The sequence below is a fragment of the Lampetra fluviatilis genome, chromosome 27 (genome assembly GCF_964198595.1).
Source record: "Lampetra fluviatilis chromosome 27, kcLamFluv1.1, whole genome shotgun sequence".
Lineage (NCBI taxonomy): Eukaryota > Metazoa > Chordata > Hyperoartia > Petromyzontiformes > Petromyzontidae > Lampetra > Lampetra fluviatilis.
In genome coordinates, this window is record NC_136301.1 from 5,274,275 (window position 1) to 5,288,270 (window position 13,996).

The following is a 13,996-nucleotide window of genomic DNA, read 5'->3' on the forward strand; positions in this document are numbered from 1 at the left end:
CTCCTCGTTTGAAACCCGCTGGCGACGATCGTATTTCACGTTGACTCTTGTCGCACACAGCACAACCTCTTTGTGGATGCCCGGCCCGACGTGTTGATGTGCGTGCAATTTTCACATCTCCTTGAGTGATGTGCGCGGCTTACTGTCAGAGGGACGGCAAATCACGTGACTCACATCGACCGCACGGGTCAGCTGTCACTGTATTTGACACACGACGACATAACACGGGTCAGCTGTCACTGTATTTGACACACGGTGACACAACACGGGTCAGCTGTCAATGTGTATTTGACACACGGTGACACAACACGGGTCAACTGCCACTGTGAATTTGACACACGGTGACACAACACGGGTCAACTGCCACTGTGAATTTGACACACGGTGACACAACACGGGTCAACTGCCACTGTGAATTTGACACACGGTGACACAAACGGGTTAGCTGTCACTGTATTTGACACACAGTGACACAAACGAGTCAGCTGTCACTGTATTTGACACACGACGACACAACGCGACTCAGCTGTCACGGCGTATTTGACACAGGGACACGGTTATAAAGGGAGTTAATGATTCTTAAGTTAGGCTCTTGGGGGGTTTTCTTGCAACCATACTTCGCCACGTTGGCGCGTGCAGGTTAATGAAGTCGTCGTTTCTTAGGCGTGGAAGCATCGAAGCAGAGGTGCATAGATGGCTTTTGCCGCACAGCCTTCTGTTAATCACAACGCAGATCCTCACCCAGCAGCGAATTGCCACTGTCCATGTGCTACACTGTTATTATTGGGACGCCACGGTGGCTAGGAAATGTTATCTACCTCGCCTGGTATACAGGAGATCGTGGGCTCGATCCCGACCCTGACGATACCTGCTGCTGTATATTTGAAGTCAGCATCTCTCTCCCTATCACCATCACGGTGGCTAGGAGATGTTAACTACCTCGCCTGGTATACAGGAGATCGTGGGTTCGATCCCGACCCTGACGATACCTGCTGCTGTATATTTGAAGTCTGCATCTCTCTCCCTATCATCATCACGGTGGCTAGGAGATGCTAGCTACCTCGCCTGGTATACAGGAGATCGTGGGTTCGATCCCGACCCTGACGATACCTGCTGCTGTATATTTGAAGTCTGCATCTCTCTCCCTATCATCATCACGGTGGCTAGGAGATGTTAGCTACCTCGCCTGGTATACAGGAGATCGTGGGCTCGATCCCGACCCTGACGCCTGCTGTATAATACCAGAGTATTGTTTTTTGTTTGCATTTGACTGCAAGTATTGTGGTTAATGTTAACATGATTCCTTGCAAAAGGTGTCAGTTTTGTTGCCAGAAAAAAAGGGGAAACCCCATATTAGTGTATTATTGGAGTTTGCGTGTCTCTCTCTCTCTCTCCACGTGGTCGCGTGGATTTTTCTCCGGATCCTCCAGTTTTTCCCTCCACATTTAGAATGGACATCACCACGCGTTTAGAGTATTTGGCTGCTGTAAATGTCCACGTGATGAGCCCACTTCGTTGAGCTATCATTCGTGTGGCCAGGTCGCTTCTGAAAGAGAGTTACATAGTTCTAGATTTGAAGCTTTCGTGAATGCAAGTATTCATATTCTTAGGTTTTTTTCGGTAAAGTCACGTAGGTAAAAAATTTAAATTGAAGTAAAATAAAAATAAAAATCACGACTTTTTTTTTTTACTTGATACAGCAAGCGTGCTGTGACGGTTCCACCTGAAGACGGAAGCTTGTGTTGCCTCCGAAACGTCGTGATTTTTATTCTTATTTTACTTTTATTAATTTACATTTTAATTTTTTACCTACGTGACTTTCCCGAAAAAACCTAAGAATAAGAGTTACATAGCTCAGTGGGCCTTGCCTGCAGGTAAAAGGAAAACATATCTTCAGTTTTAAATAATTTTTAGTTTATTAATGTGATGCTTGTTGTGGCCAGGAAAACCTCACCGAGTCTCATGACTCTTTTTCAGGAGGGTCCTGCCCAGTTTTCACCCGTAGAATGTGATGAACGGCGGTCTAGATTCCAACAGAGTAATTTGCGGGTAATTATTTTCGTGGCAAAATTTGGACCGTGACGCAGACACGCAAGTGCTCTAATTTTCTTTTCGAATGACGTCATTCGTGGTTTTTAACGTCCACTGAGTAATTTGTTTTACGATCAACACACACACACACAGGCACGCAGCGCGCTATTAATCAGGGTGGCCACTGGACCCTCTGCAAACAGGCAAGGAAAGCGCTACCGTTTGGCCAAGGTTCAATAGTTAATTAATTGCTGAATTAATTGATTTGAACTCTGCGAAAGAAGTTCAACGTACAAATTTCGATGTAAAGCTTTCGTGACTGCAGGGATTCATCTTCTTGGTTCTTTCGTTAAAGTCACGTAGAAGGGAAGTAATAAAATAATAAAAATAAAACATAATAAAATAATTCTCACGACGTTTCGGCCACAACGCAAGCAGCCGTCCTCAGGTGAAGACCAGGTCTGTCGGGGGACGGCCGCTTGCGTTGTGGCCGAAACGTCGTGAGAATTATTTTATTATGTTTTTTTTATTTTATTACTTCCCTTCTACGTGACTTTACCGAAAGAACCAAGAAGAAGTTCAACGTACGTTGGAATGAAATTTACGATGATGATCATTATTATGGATGACTTCAGTCATCTGTGCAGTCTTGTCATACGTCGGCTCGCCACCATACGAAGATATATTGCGATGTGCCACACGGCACAAACCCACGATAATCGTATCATTTATTTTAGATAAGTATCATTACATAGCGCTTACCATTGGACGTTAATTTTTCTTAAATACTTTCCGCTTTCTGGCAAATATTTGTGAAACCACGACCTCAATCATTGAACTGAGAAGATATTTGCACATAACTATTATCCGTTAGTGCTTTTAATGTTTTTTCGAGTAATTAATGGTGTTGCAGTGAAATGACTTAATCAGTTTCCTAATTTCTTTGCATTTAACTTTTTTCTGAAACTGATCGCACTGCGAACTGTTGTACCCGTGGCCACAACCACCACGGGAAGAGGAGCTGGGTCAAGAATGTGATGGATACAGCAACTAAAGCGAACGGAGAAGAGAGAAAATAACAAACAAACAAAATGGGAAATGAGAGGAAAATGATGGGAAAGGAAGCAGAGGAATGCGAGCAGAGGAGGTCAGGTGCAGAGAAACGGGACTAAAGTCGACATATGGTTGGTACCGTTGGGCCAATGTTAGCTCAACGTTGGACTAACGTCAGAATATGGTTGGAACCGTTGGGCTAACATTGGCCCAACATTCCACGTTTACTGGCGAGAAGACGAGAGAACGAATTCAATTGTCGTGGGGTGGGGACGTGAATTGTCGTGGGGTGTGAATTGTCGTTAGGTGAGAACGTGAATTGTCGTGAGGTGAGGACGTGAATTGTTGTAAGGAAGTGGACGTGAATTGTCGTGGGGTGAGGACCTGAATTGTCGTGAGGTGAGGAGGTGAATTGTCGTGAGGTGAGGACGTGAATTGTTGTAAGGAAGTGGACGTGAATTGTTGTGGGTGAGGACTTGAATTGTCGTGAGGTGAGGACGTGAATTGTTGTGGGTGAGGACTTGAATTGTCATGAGGTGAGGACGTGAATTGTTGTGGGTGAGGACGTGAATTGTTGTAAGGAAGTGGACGTGAATTGTTGTGGGTGAGGACTTGAATTGTCGTGAGGTGAAGACGTGAATTGTCGTGGGGTGAGGACTTGAATTGTCGTGAGGTGAGGACGTGAATTGTCGTGAAGTGAGGACGTGAATTGTCGTGGGGTGAGGACGTGAATTGTCGTGGGGTGTGGAGGTGAATTGTCGTGGGGTGTGAACGTGAATTGTCGTGAGGTGAGAACGTGAATTGTCGTGGGGTGAGGACGTGAATTGTCGTGGGGTGTGAACGTGAATTGTCATGGGGTGAGAACGTGAATTGTCGTGGGGTGAGAACGTGAATTGTTGTGGGGTGTGGAGGTGAATTGTCGTGGGGTGTGACCGTGAATTGTCGTGGGGGAGAACGTGAATTGTCGTGGTGTGAGAACGTGAATTGTCGTGGGGTGAGAACGTGAATTGTCGTGGGGTGAGAACGTGAATTGTCGTGGGGTGAGGACGTGAATTGTCGTGAGGTGAGGACGTGAATTGTCGTGGGGTGTGAACGTGAATTGTCGTGGGGTGAGGACGTGAATTGTCGTGGGGTGAGGACGTGAATTGTCGTGAGGTGAGGACGTGAATTGTCGTGGGGTGAGGACGTGAATTGTCGTGGGGTGTGAACGTGAATTGTCGTGGGGTGAGGACGTGAATTGTCGTGAGGTGAGGACGTGAATTGTCGTGGGGTGTGAACGTGAATTGTCGTGGGGTGAGAACGTGAATTGTCGTGGGGTGAGGACGTGAATTGTCGTGAGGTGAGGACGTGAATTGTCGTGGGGTGTGACCGTGAATTGTCGTGGGGTGAGAACGTGAATTGTCGTGGGGTGAGGACGTGAATTGTCGTGGGATGTGAGCGTGAATTGTCGTGGGGTGAGAACGTGAATTGTCGTGGGGTGAGGACGTGAATTGTCGTGGGATGTGAGCGTGAATTGTCGTGGGGTGTGAACGTGAATTGTCGTGGGGTGAGAACGTGAATTGTCGTGGGGTGAGGACGTGAATTGTCGTGGGATGTGAACGTGAATTGTCGTGGGGTGAGGACGTGAATTGTCGTGGGGTGAGAACGTGAATTGTCGTGGGGTGAGGACGTGAATTGTCGTGGGGTGAGGACGTGAATTGTCGTGGGGTGAGGACGTGAATTGTCGTGGGGTGAGGACGTGAATTGTCGTGGGGTGAGGACGTGAATTGTCGTGGGGTGTGAACGTGAATTGTCGTGGGGTGAGGACGTGAATTGTCGTGGGGTGAGGACGTGAATTGTCGTGGGGTGTGAACGTGAATTGTCGTGGGGTGAGGACGTGAATTGTCGTGGGGTGAGGACGTGAATTGTCGTGGGGTGTGAACGTGAATTGTCATGGGGTGTGAACGTGAATTGTCGTGGGGTGAGAACGTGAATTGTCGTGGGGTGAGAACGTGAATTGTCGTGGGGTGAGAACGTGAATTGTCATGGGGTGTGAACGTGAATTGTCGTGGGGTGTGAACGTGAATTGTCGTGGGGTGAGAACGTGAATTGTCATGGGGTGTGAACGTGAATTGTCGTGGGGTGAGGACGTGAATTGTCGTGGGGTGAGAACGTGAATTGTCGTGGGGGAGAACGTGAATTGTCATGGGGTGAGAACGTGAATTGTTGTGGGGTGTGAACGTGAATTGTTGTGGGGTGTGAACGTGAATTGTCATGGGGTGTGAACGTGAATTGTTGTGGGGTGTGAACGTGAATTGTCATGGGGTGAGAACGTGAATTGTTGTGGGGTTTGAACGTGAATTGTTGTGGGGTGTGAACGTGAATTGTCATGGGGTTTGAACGTGAATTGTCGTGGGGGAGAACGTGAATTGTCGTGGGGTGTGAACGTGAATTGTCGTGGGGGAGAACGTGAATTGTCATGGGGTGAGAACGTGAATTGTTGTGGGGTGTGAACGTGAATTGTTGTGGGGTGTGAACGTGAATTGTCGTGGGGGAGAACGTGAATTGTCATGGGGTGAGAACGTGAATTGTTGTGGGGTGTGAACGTGAATTGTTGTGGGGTGTGAACGTGAATTGTCATGGGGTTTGAACGTGAATTGTTGTGGGGTGAGAACGTGAATTGTCATGGGGTTTGAACGTGAATTGTCGTGGGGTGTGAACGTGAATTGTCGTGGGGGAGAACGTGAATTGTCATGGGGTGAGAACGTGAATTGTTGTGGGGTGTGAACGTGAATTGTTGTGGGGTGTGAACGTGAATTGTCATGGGGTTTGAACGTGAATTGTTGTGGGGTGTGAACGTGAATTGTCATGGGGTGAGAACGTGAATTGTCATGGGGTTTGAACGTGAATTGTCGTGGGGTGTGAACGTGAATTGTTGTGGGGTGTGAACGTGAATTGTCGTGGGGTGAGAACGTGAATTGTCGTGGGGTGTGAACGTGAATTGTCGTGGGGTGAGAACGTGAATTGTCGTGGGGTGAGAACGTGAATTGTCATGGGGTGTGAACGTGAATTGTCGTGGGGTGTGACCGTGAATTGTCGTGGGGTGAGAACGTGAATTGTCGTGGCCCTGCTGCTGGTGCCGTTGACTCACGTTTATTGTGATCGCCAGGAGACACTTGGGCAGGATTTTCTGATGGATTTTAGTTTTTTCATCTCAATAGAGAGAGGGGCTGCGCGCGCGCGTGCGTGTGTGTGTGTCTGTTTGTTTTAATGTGGGGAGCGAAGGTGCAGCGGTTAGCGCTACGCTGCGCTACGAACCCGGCGACCCCGAGTTCGATTCCCGCTCACGGCCAACCGCCAGTGCCGATTATCTGAACCGGTCCTGGGCCCTCCCCTAGGTCGACTCAGCCTCAAATGAGTACCCGGTGCGGTGTGTAGTTGAACATCGCCACTGGTGGGAGACAAAGGCGACCGAGCGTGGCGTTGATCACCCACCCCCTCGTGTGCCGTGCCGGCCTTCATAAGTGCTCGCTAACAGCACTTGCCCCAACAGTCTGTTACAGGCTGCACGGGGGATCTTTGTCTTTGTTTGTTTTTTAATCGTGTGCGACGTCGGTGCTCAGTCCACGTGGTTGAGAGACACCCACAATGATTTTTGGAAGAAAAAAAATCACGGAATTTGTCACTGATGCCTCTTCACACACAGCGGTAGCCAGGCGTGCGGTCGCATAAGGCAGTGAGTGTGCTTGTGTAGATGTAACGTTATTCTAGTGCGGTAGGACTCCTTCTATCTGCCACGAAGCGGAGGGGGTAGGTGGGTGTGTGTGTGTGTGGGGCCGGGTGAATATCACAGATCCTATCGGTCATCATTTGCACTTGAAACGTCGTTGCCGCCGCAAGGAATTCGCTCGCTCTCCGTAGAGAGAGGACGACTCAGAGAGAGACAGAGAGACAGAACGACTCGGAGAGAGATAGAGGGGACGAATTGAAGAGAGAGGACGATTCAGAGAGAGACAGAGGACGACTAAGAGAGAGAGATGACTCAGAGAGAGAGAGGACGACTCAGAGAGAGAAGACGACTCAGAGAGAGAGAGGACGACTCAGAGAGAGAGGATGACTCAGAGAGAGAGAGGACGACTCAGAGAGAGAGGACGACTCAGAGAGAGAGGACGACTCAGAGAGAGAGAGAGGACGACTCAGAGAGAGAAGATGACTCAGAGAGAGAGAGAGAGGACGACTCGAAGAGAGAGAGAGGACGACTCAGAGAGAAATAAACGACTCAGAGAGAGAGAGAGGACGACTCAGAGATAGAGGACGACTCAGAGAGAGAGGACGACTCAGAGAGAGAGAGAGGACGACTCAGAGAGAGAGAGGACGACTCGAAGAGAGAGAGAGGACGACTCAGAGAGAGATACACGACTCAGAGAGAGACAGAACGACTCAGAGAGAGAGATAAACGACTCAGAGAGAGAGGACGACTCAGAGAGAGATAAACGACTCAGAGAGAGAGAGGACGACTCAGAGAGAGATACACGACTCAGAGAGAGACAGAACGACTCAGAGAGAGACAGAACGACCCAGAGACGGAGAGAGGACGACTCAGAGAGAGACAGGGACGACGACTCAGAGGCGCCAGGAGGAGGAACCACAGACGAGCGAGAAAGGCAGCAGCAGCATCAGCAGCAGCATCAGCAGCAGCATCAGCAGCAGCAGCATCAGCAGCATCAGCAGCAGCGGCATCAGCAGCAGCATCAGCAGCAGCAGCATCAGCAGCAGCAGCATCAGCAGCAGCATCAGCAGCAGCAGCAGCATCAGCAGCAGCAGCAGCATCAGCAGCAGCATCAGCAGCAGCATCATCAGCAGCAGCAGCATTAGCAGAATCAGCAGCAGCATCAGCAGCACCAGTAGCAGCATCAGCAGCAGCAGCATCAGCAGCACCAGTAGCAGCATCAGCAGCAGCAGCAACCACGCGGCAAAGATCCGACGCTTCCAAACGATTGCCCAAGCTCTGCGTTCCTCGGTATATCTTTAGGCGCGATCGGCCAATTAAACAGCGCTCACGTGTGGGAGGACACCAATAGACCGCCGTGAACCGCTGGTGGCTGCGCCCCTCTTGAGTTGAAAGTAGGCACCCTGCCACGCACGGCAGAGCCCTGTGTGTGTGGAGCTTTAGTTCTGCCAAAATTAGGGGCCCCTGGGCCAAGGGTGACCCATGAGGTCATTTGACGACGTCTCGCGGCATCGCTCAAACCTCCTCTTTAGAACCGGCCCGACGGGCCTTCTTATTCTCCTGCTCGTCTTCGCCCACTTCCCCCTCTCCCCGCCCGGTTCCCCTCCACACCCTTCCATAGCCGACAAAAGATACCCAATCGTGTAGCCTGTAACAACAGACTGTCGGGGCAAGTGCTGTTCGTAGCGAGTAGCAAGCGCCTATGCAATGTCGGCACTGTGGCACACGAGAGGGTGGGTGGCCAGCCTACCACACCCGGCCGCCTTTGTCTCCCGAGTGGCGATGTTTACTACACACCGCACCGGGTGCTCATTCGAGGCTGAGTCGACCTAGGGGGAGGCCAAGCACCAGCTTCAGATAATCGTCAGTGGTGTTCGGTCGTGAGCGGGAATCGAACTCGGGTCGCCGGGTTCGTAGGGCAGCGTGCTGACAGCTGCACTGCCCGCTCACACAAATTCAACAAGTTTTCGTGACTGCAAGGATTCATACATCTCTGAGACACACTTAAGCGGTTGTGCTTTCGCTACGTTGTCCCCCACCTGAAAAAGGACGCTTTTGTTGCGCCCGAAACGTCGTGATTTATCTTCTTGGTTCTTTCGGTAAAGTCACGTGACTTCACCGAAAGAACCAAGAAGATGAATCCCTGCAGTCACGAAAGCTTTAAATCGAAATTTCGTCGTCATTTAATTCATTTAAACTTTTTACCTACGTGACTTTACCGAAAAAACCAAAGAGCACTAATTCAACAGACGCTTCGCTGAATCAGAAACAGAATCTGTATTTATCCTGGACAAATCCGATGAGCTATGAAGCTTTTTTTTCTCACAAATGTCCGGTAAGCGGTGGGTGGGGGTGGTGAATATAGGAAACGCAAGCAGATGGCCACAAATAAATAATAAAATACTTGCAATTTTTTTTATTTTCTTATTTTACCAGGGAATTACTCAACTGTTTTAACCAGATAGTTTGTAAATGTGCGATTGAAAGGAAACAAATGATGATAAGAACCGCGGGCAAAGTAAGAACAGGAGTTGGCCAAACCTCCGCAAATGTGAAAGTCAAAATTTTGGCAAATTGACACCAATTGGGATTACACCTAAAGCTCCCAGCAAATTGTCGTGTAGTAATGACATTATCAGTGGCGTAGTGACTACATTATCAGTGACGTAGTAACTACATCATCAGTGACGTAGTGACTACATTATCAGTGACGTAGTAACTACATTATCAGTGACGTAGTGACTACATTATCAGTGACGTAGTAACTACATTATCAGTGACGTAGTAACTACATCATCAGTGACGTAGTAACTACATTATCAGTAGTGTAGTGACTACATTATCAGTGACGTAGTAACTACATTATCAGTGGCGTAGTGACTACATCATCAGTGACGTAGTAACTACATTATCAGTGGTGTAGTAACTACATTATCAGTGACGTAGTAACTACATCATCAGTGACGTAGTGACTACATCATCAGTGACGTAGTAACTACATTATCAGTAGTGTAGTGACTACATTATCAGTGACGTAGTAACTACATTATCAGTGGCGTAGTGACTACATTATCAGTGACGTAGTAACTACATCATCAGTGACGTAGTAACTACATCATCAGTGACGTAGTAACTACATTATCAGTGACGTAGTGACTACATTATCAGTGACGTAGAAACTACATCATCAGTGACGTAGTAACTACATTATCAGTAGTGTAGTGACTACATTATCAGTGACGTAGTAACTACATTATCAGTGACGTAGTAACTACATCATCAGTGACGTAGTAACTACATTATCAGTAGTGTAGTGACTACATTATCAGTGACGTAGTAACTACATTATCAGTGGCGTAGTGACTACATCATCAGTGACGTAGTAACTACATTATCAGTGGTGTAGTAACTACATTATCAGTGACGTAGTAACGACATTATCAGTGGCGTAGTAAACTACATCATCAGTGACGTAGTAACGACATTATCAGTGGTGTAGTGACTACATCATCAGTGACGTAGTAACGACATTATCAGTGGTGTAGTGACTACATTATCAGTGACGTAGTAACTACATCATCAGTGGCGTAGTAACTACATTATCAGTGACTTAGTAACGACATTATCAGCTCAGGGGGTTGCGGCAATCGTTCAGGTGGGGGTCCCCAATTTTGATTTGTCTCACAAAGTCGCACCCAGGCTATTCTGTATCCACAGCTCCTGTCACATCTTCGTTAGGCTCACGGTCTCGAACATATAACGCTGTAGGGGGCACTCCATCTTGGCGAAATAAATGTGGTTGTTCTGTTAAAGTGTTGTTGGAAATAGGTCTTTTGGTCCATAACGGAGGTTTTTTGGGGTTAGATCACGTACATATTAATTTGTCTCGATTTAAAGCTTTCGTGACTGCAGGGATTCATCTTTTTGGTTCTTTCGGTAAAAGTCACGTATAAGGGAAATAATAAAATAAATAAAAATAAAACATAATAAAATAATTCTCACGACGTTTCGGCCACAACGCAAGCAGCCGTCCTCAGGTGAAGAACAGGTCTGTCGGAAAGACAGCATCTGAATGAACACCACCAGGCTTGGCAGCGTATATTTAAGCTGTCAAGGCGCTCTTCCCACTCAAACCCAGCTTAAATATACGCTGCCAAGCCTGGTGGTGCCCATTCAGATGCTGTCTTTCCGACAGACCTGTTCTTCACCTGAGGACGGCTGCTTGCGTTGTGGCCGAAACGTCGTGAGAATAATTTTTATTATTTTAGTATTTCCCTTCTACGTGACTTTACCGAAAGAACCAAGAAGATATTAATTTGCCGACACAGCCAACTAGTAAGGGTTGTCACGTAAACAGAACGTGGCCAATTCGTCACTAGTACAGCGACACGGGTGTGTTGGAGAGAAAAGCCACAACATTTACAATCTGAGTGCGACGTTTCGCCCGTAATTACAACTAGCTTCATCAAGCGACAGCCAAATTTTGAAACGTCATGGTAAAAAAACAAATGTCCCACCCGAAAGACCTAATTATGCCAAACCACAAAATACATGCAATGCAAATTATGCAATGCAAATTATACATTTTGAGGCACGGTTCTTGGCAGCTCCATCAAATCTTTTGCCGCATTGTTAAAGTTCTTGGACAACTCCCAAACCGCATTCTTTACATGTGTCGTGGCCTTGGTTGACGACAGAGACGGTTGACTTGAGTCAACACGCATTCATTAACAATCGCTACGATGCACACGTAGCGAACCTGACACTTGAACAGGCCTCTTCACCCGTTCTACCGAGGGAAGTATTCCCCAAGCTAACACTCCAAGTTAACTCCTCTAAACCCCTCTATTCTACAATCCGCCTCTCAAGGAGACTAACTGACCTGGCCCAACTTCGGCACACCAGCCACACGAATACGGCCCCGAAAAAGACATCGGCCTTCGCGGCTCTGGGGCCTTACCGCCGGCTTGCTCTGCCCGGCCCTTAGAAGGGCAGAGGGTCAGAGGAGGCCCAGGGTCTATCTAGCTGGACTTCAGTCTTCAGCTGGTTCTTCGTCTTCACTTGCTCGAACTGCCTCTCTGCTCTCAGGGTCCCACCTTTTATACAATTCCCCACCGAGGGGCGGGTTTCTGTGGGATCACACGCACCCCCCCCAGCCCCCACCCCCCCCAGGAGGGTCCCTGGTCAGGGATGACGCAATCATCCCGCACCGGTAAGTACTGTAATTCACCCGGGTTTGGTGTGCGCGCGTTCCAACATCACCGCCACACGTGTCGAGGACTATCCCCGCAATCAACTACAACGGCTGCGGTGATATCCCAACAACTTTGAGTTTGCATCACCACCACGTCGTGTCGTGTGTGTGTGTGTCCCCTCCCTATCCTCTTTCAACCCCTCCGGGGTACAATTCCCCACACACGTCATTATCCGTCTTTGTTCAGGTCACTCGCTCTGTGGAATTTAACGGCAGCAGCACGCATGATAATTGTTTTTTTACCCTTCTATCTGGCAACAAAACTGACACATTTTTTACAAGGAGTCATGTTTGCGTAGACCACACTACCTGCAGTCAAAATGCAAAAAAACAACATAACTCTGATAATGTATGTGCACTGTCTTTGAAGTTGATTGGTCCACACCCGAGACAGCTTTCCTTAGAGCCTAGTCTCACATGGTGTTGGACCAGATGACGCCAAAAGGCGCACAACTCAAAGACAATGCACCATCAGAGTATGAGAGCTCGGGGTGAAGCATTTACACCATTGGAACCTCATTTGCCAGTAAAACATATGATAATTGGATTTTTAGAAGGGTAAAAACCAATAATCATATTTTTTACTGGCAAATGAGCAGCGCGCATCTTTACGATTTCCAACTCAAGGTTGACAGCGTCGATGCATCTTTCATGGGATCGCCAGGCGGAAGGAGGGGGGGGGGGGGCTGGGCAAGAGGAGGGGGGGGGGAGAGCGGGGAGGAGGTGGGGTAGACACCATGACTGTCAAGAATAGGATGATCCGATATGAATGTAACTTTCGTGCAAAGTTGCGTCGCCATTAGGGCCCCCGCCCAAGAGAAAATTGGACACGTCGATTGACGAAGTTGCCTGGAAAACTCGACGATTAAAAACGAAACTGACCAGCAAATTAAATAAAATGTACGATAGAAGATCTTGACATGGACGTCAATGCGGTGACGTCGTTCTATGGTGTTGAACTTCTTTCGCACCGCCCAACAAACTGAACTCAACACGTCATGCTTTTTACAAGGAAAAATATATCTATTATCAGAGTGTGTTTTTTGTTTGCATTTTGGCCACAAGCATTGTGGTTAATGCAGACACATGAATCCTTGTAAAAAGGTTTCAGTTTTGTTGCCAGAAAAAAGGGGGAAACCCCTATTATTACATCAAACGTTCATTGAAGCTGCATTTAAATGATCAAGTTGCAGATGATGATCGCATTATCACCAAAAAAGCCCACGATGCAAATCACACCGATCGGCTGTCATCGCCATCAATCATTCCGCACAAACTGTGACAGATGTGGGTGGTTGATGCGCAAGTGGAAACACGTAAACACTCTTCGGCATTGTGCCACTGGGGTCACCCAGAGTGGAGAATGAGTAATTGATGGGGGTAGGGGTGGTGATGGTAGTAGGGGTTGTGATAGGGGTAGGGGTGGTGATGGGGGTAGGGGTAGTGATGGTGGTAGGGATGGTGATGATGGTAGGGGTGGTGATGGTGGTAGGGGTGATGATGGTGGTAGGGGTGGTGATGGTGGTAGGGGTAGTGATGGTGGTAGGGGTAGTGATAGGGGTAGGGGTGGTGATAGGAGTATGGGTGGTGATGGTGGTAGGGGTGGTGATGGTGGTAGGGGTGGTGATGGGGGTAGGGGTGGTGATGGTGGTAGGGGTGGTGATGGTGGTAGGGGTGGTGATGGTGGTAGGGGTGGTGATGGTGGTAGGGGTGGTGATGGAGGTAGGGGTGGTGATGGTGGTGATGGTGGTAGGGGTTGTGATAGGGGTGGTGATGGGGGTAGGGGTGGTGATGGTGGTAGGGGTGGTGATGGGGGTAGGGGTAGTGATGGGGGTAGGGGTGGTGATGGTGGTAGGGGTTGTGATGGTGGTAGGGGTGGTGATGGTGGTAGGGGTGGTGATGGTGGTAGGGGTAGTGATGGGGGTAGGGGTGGTGATGGTGGTAGGGGT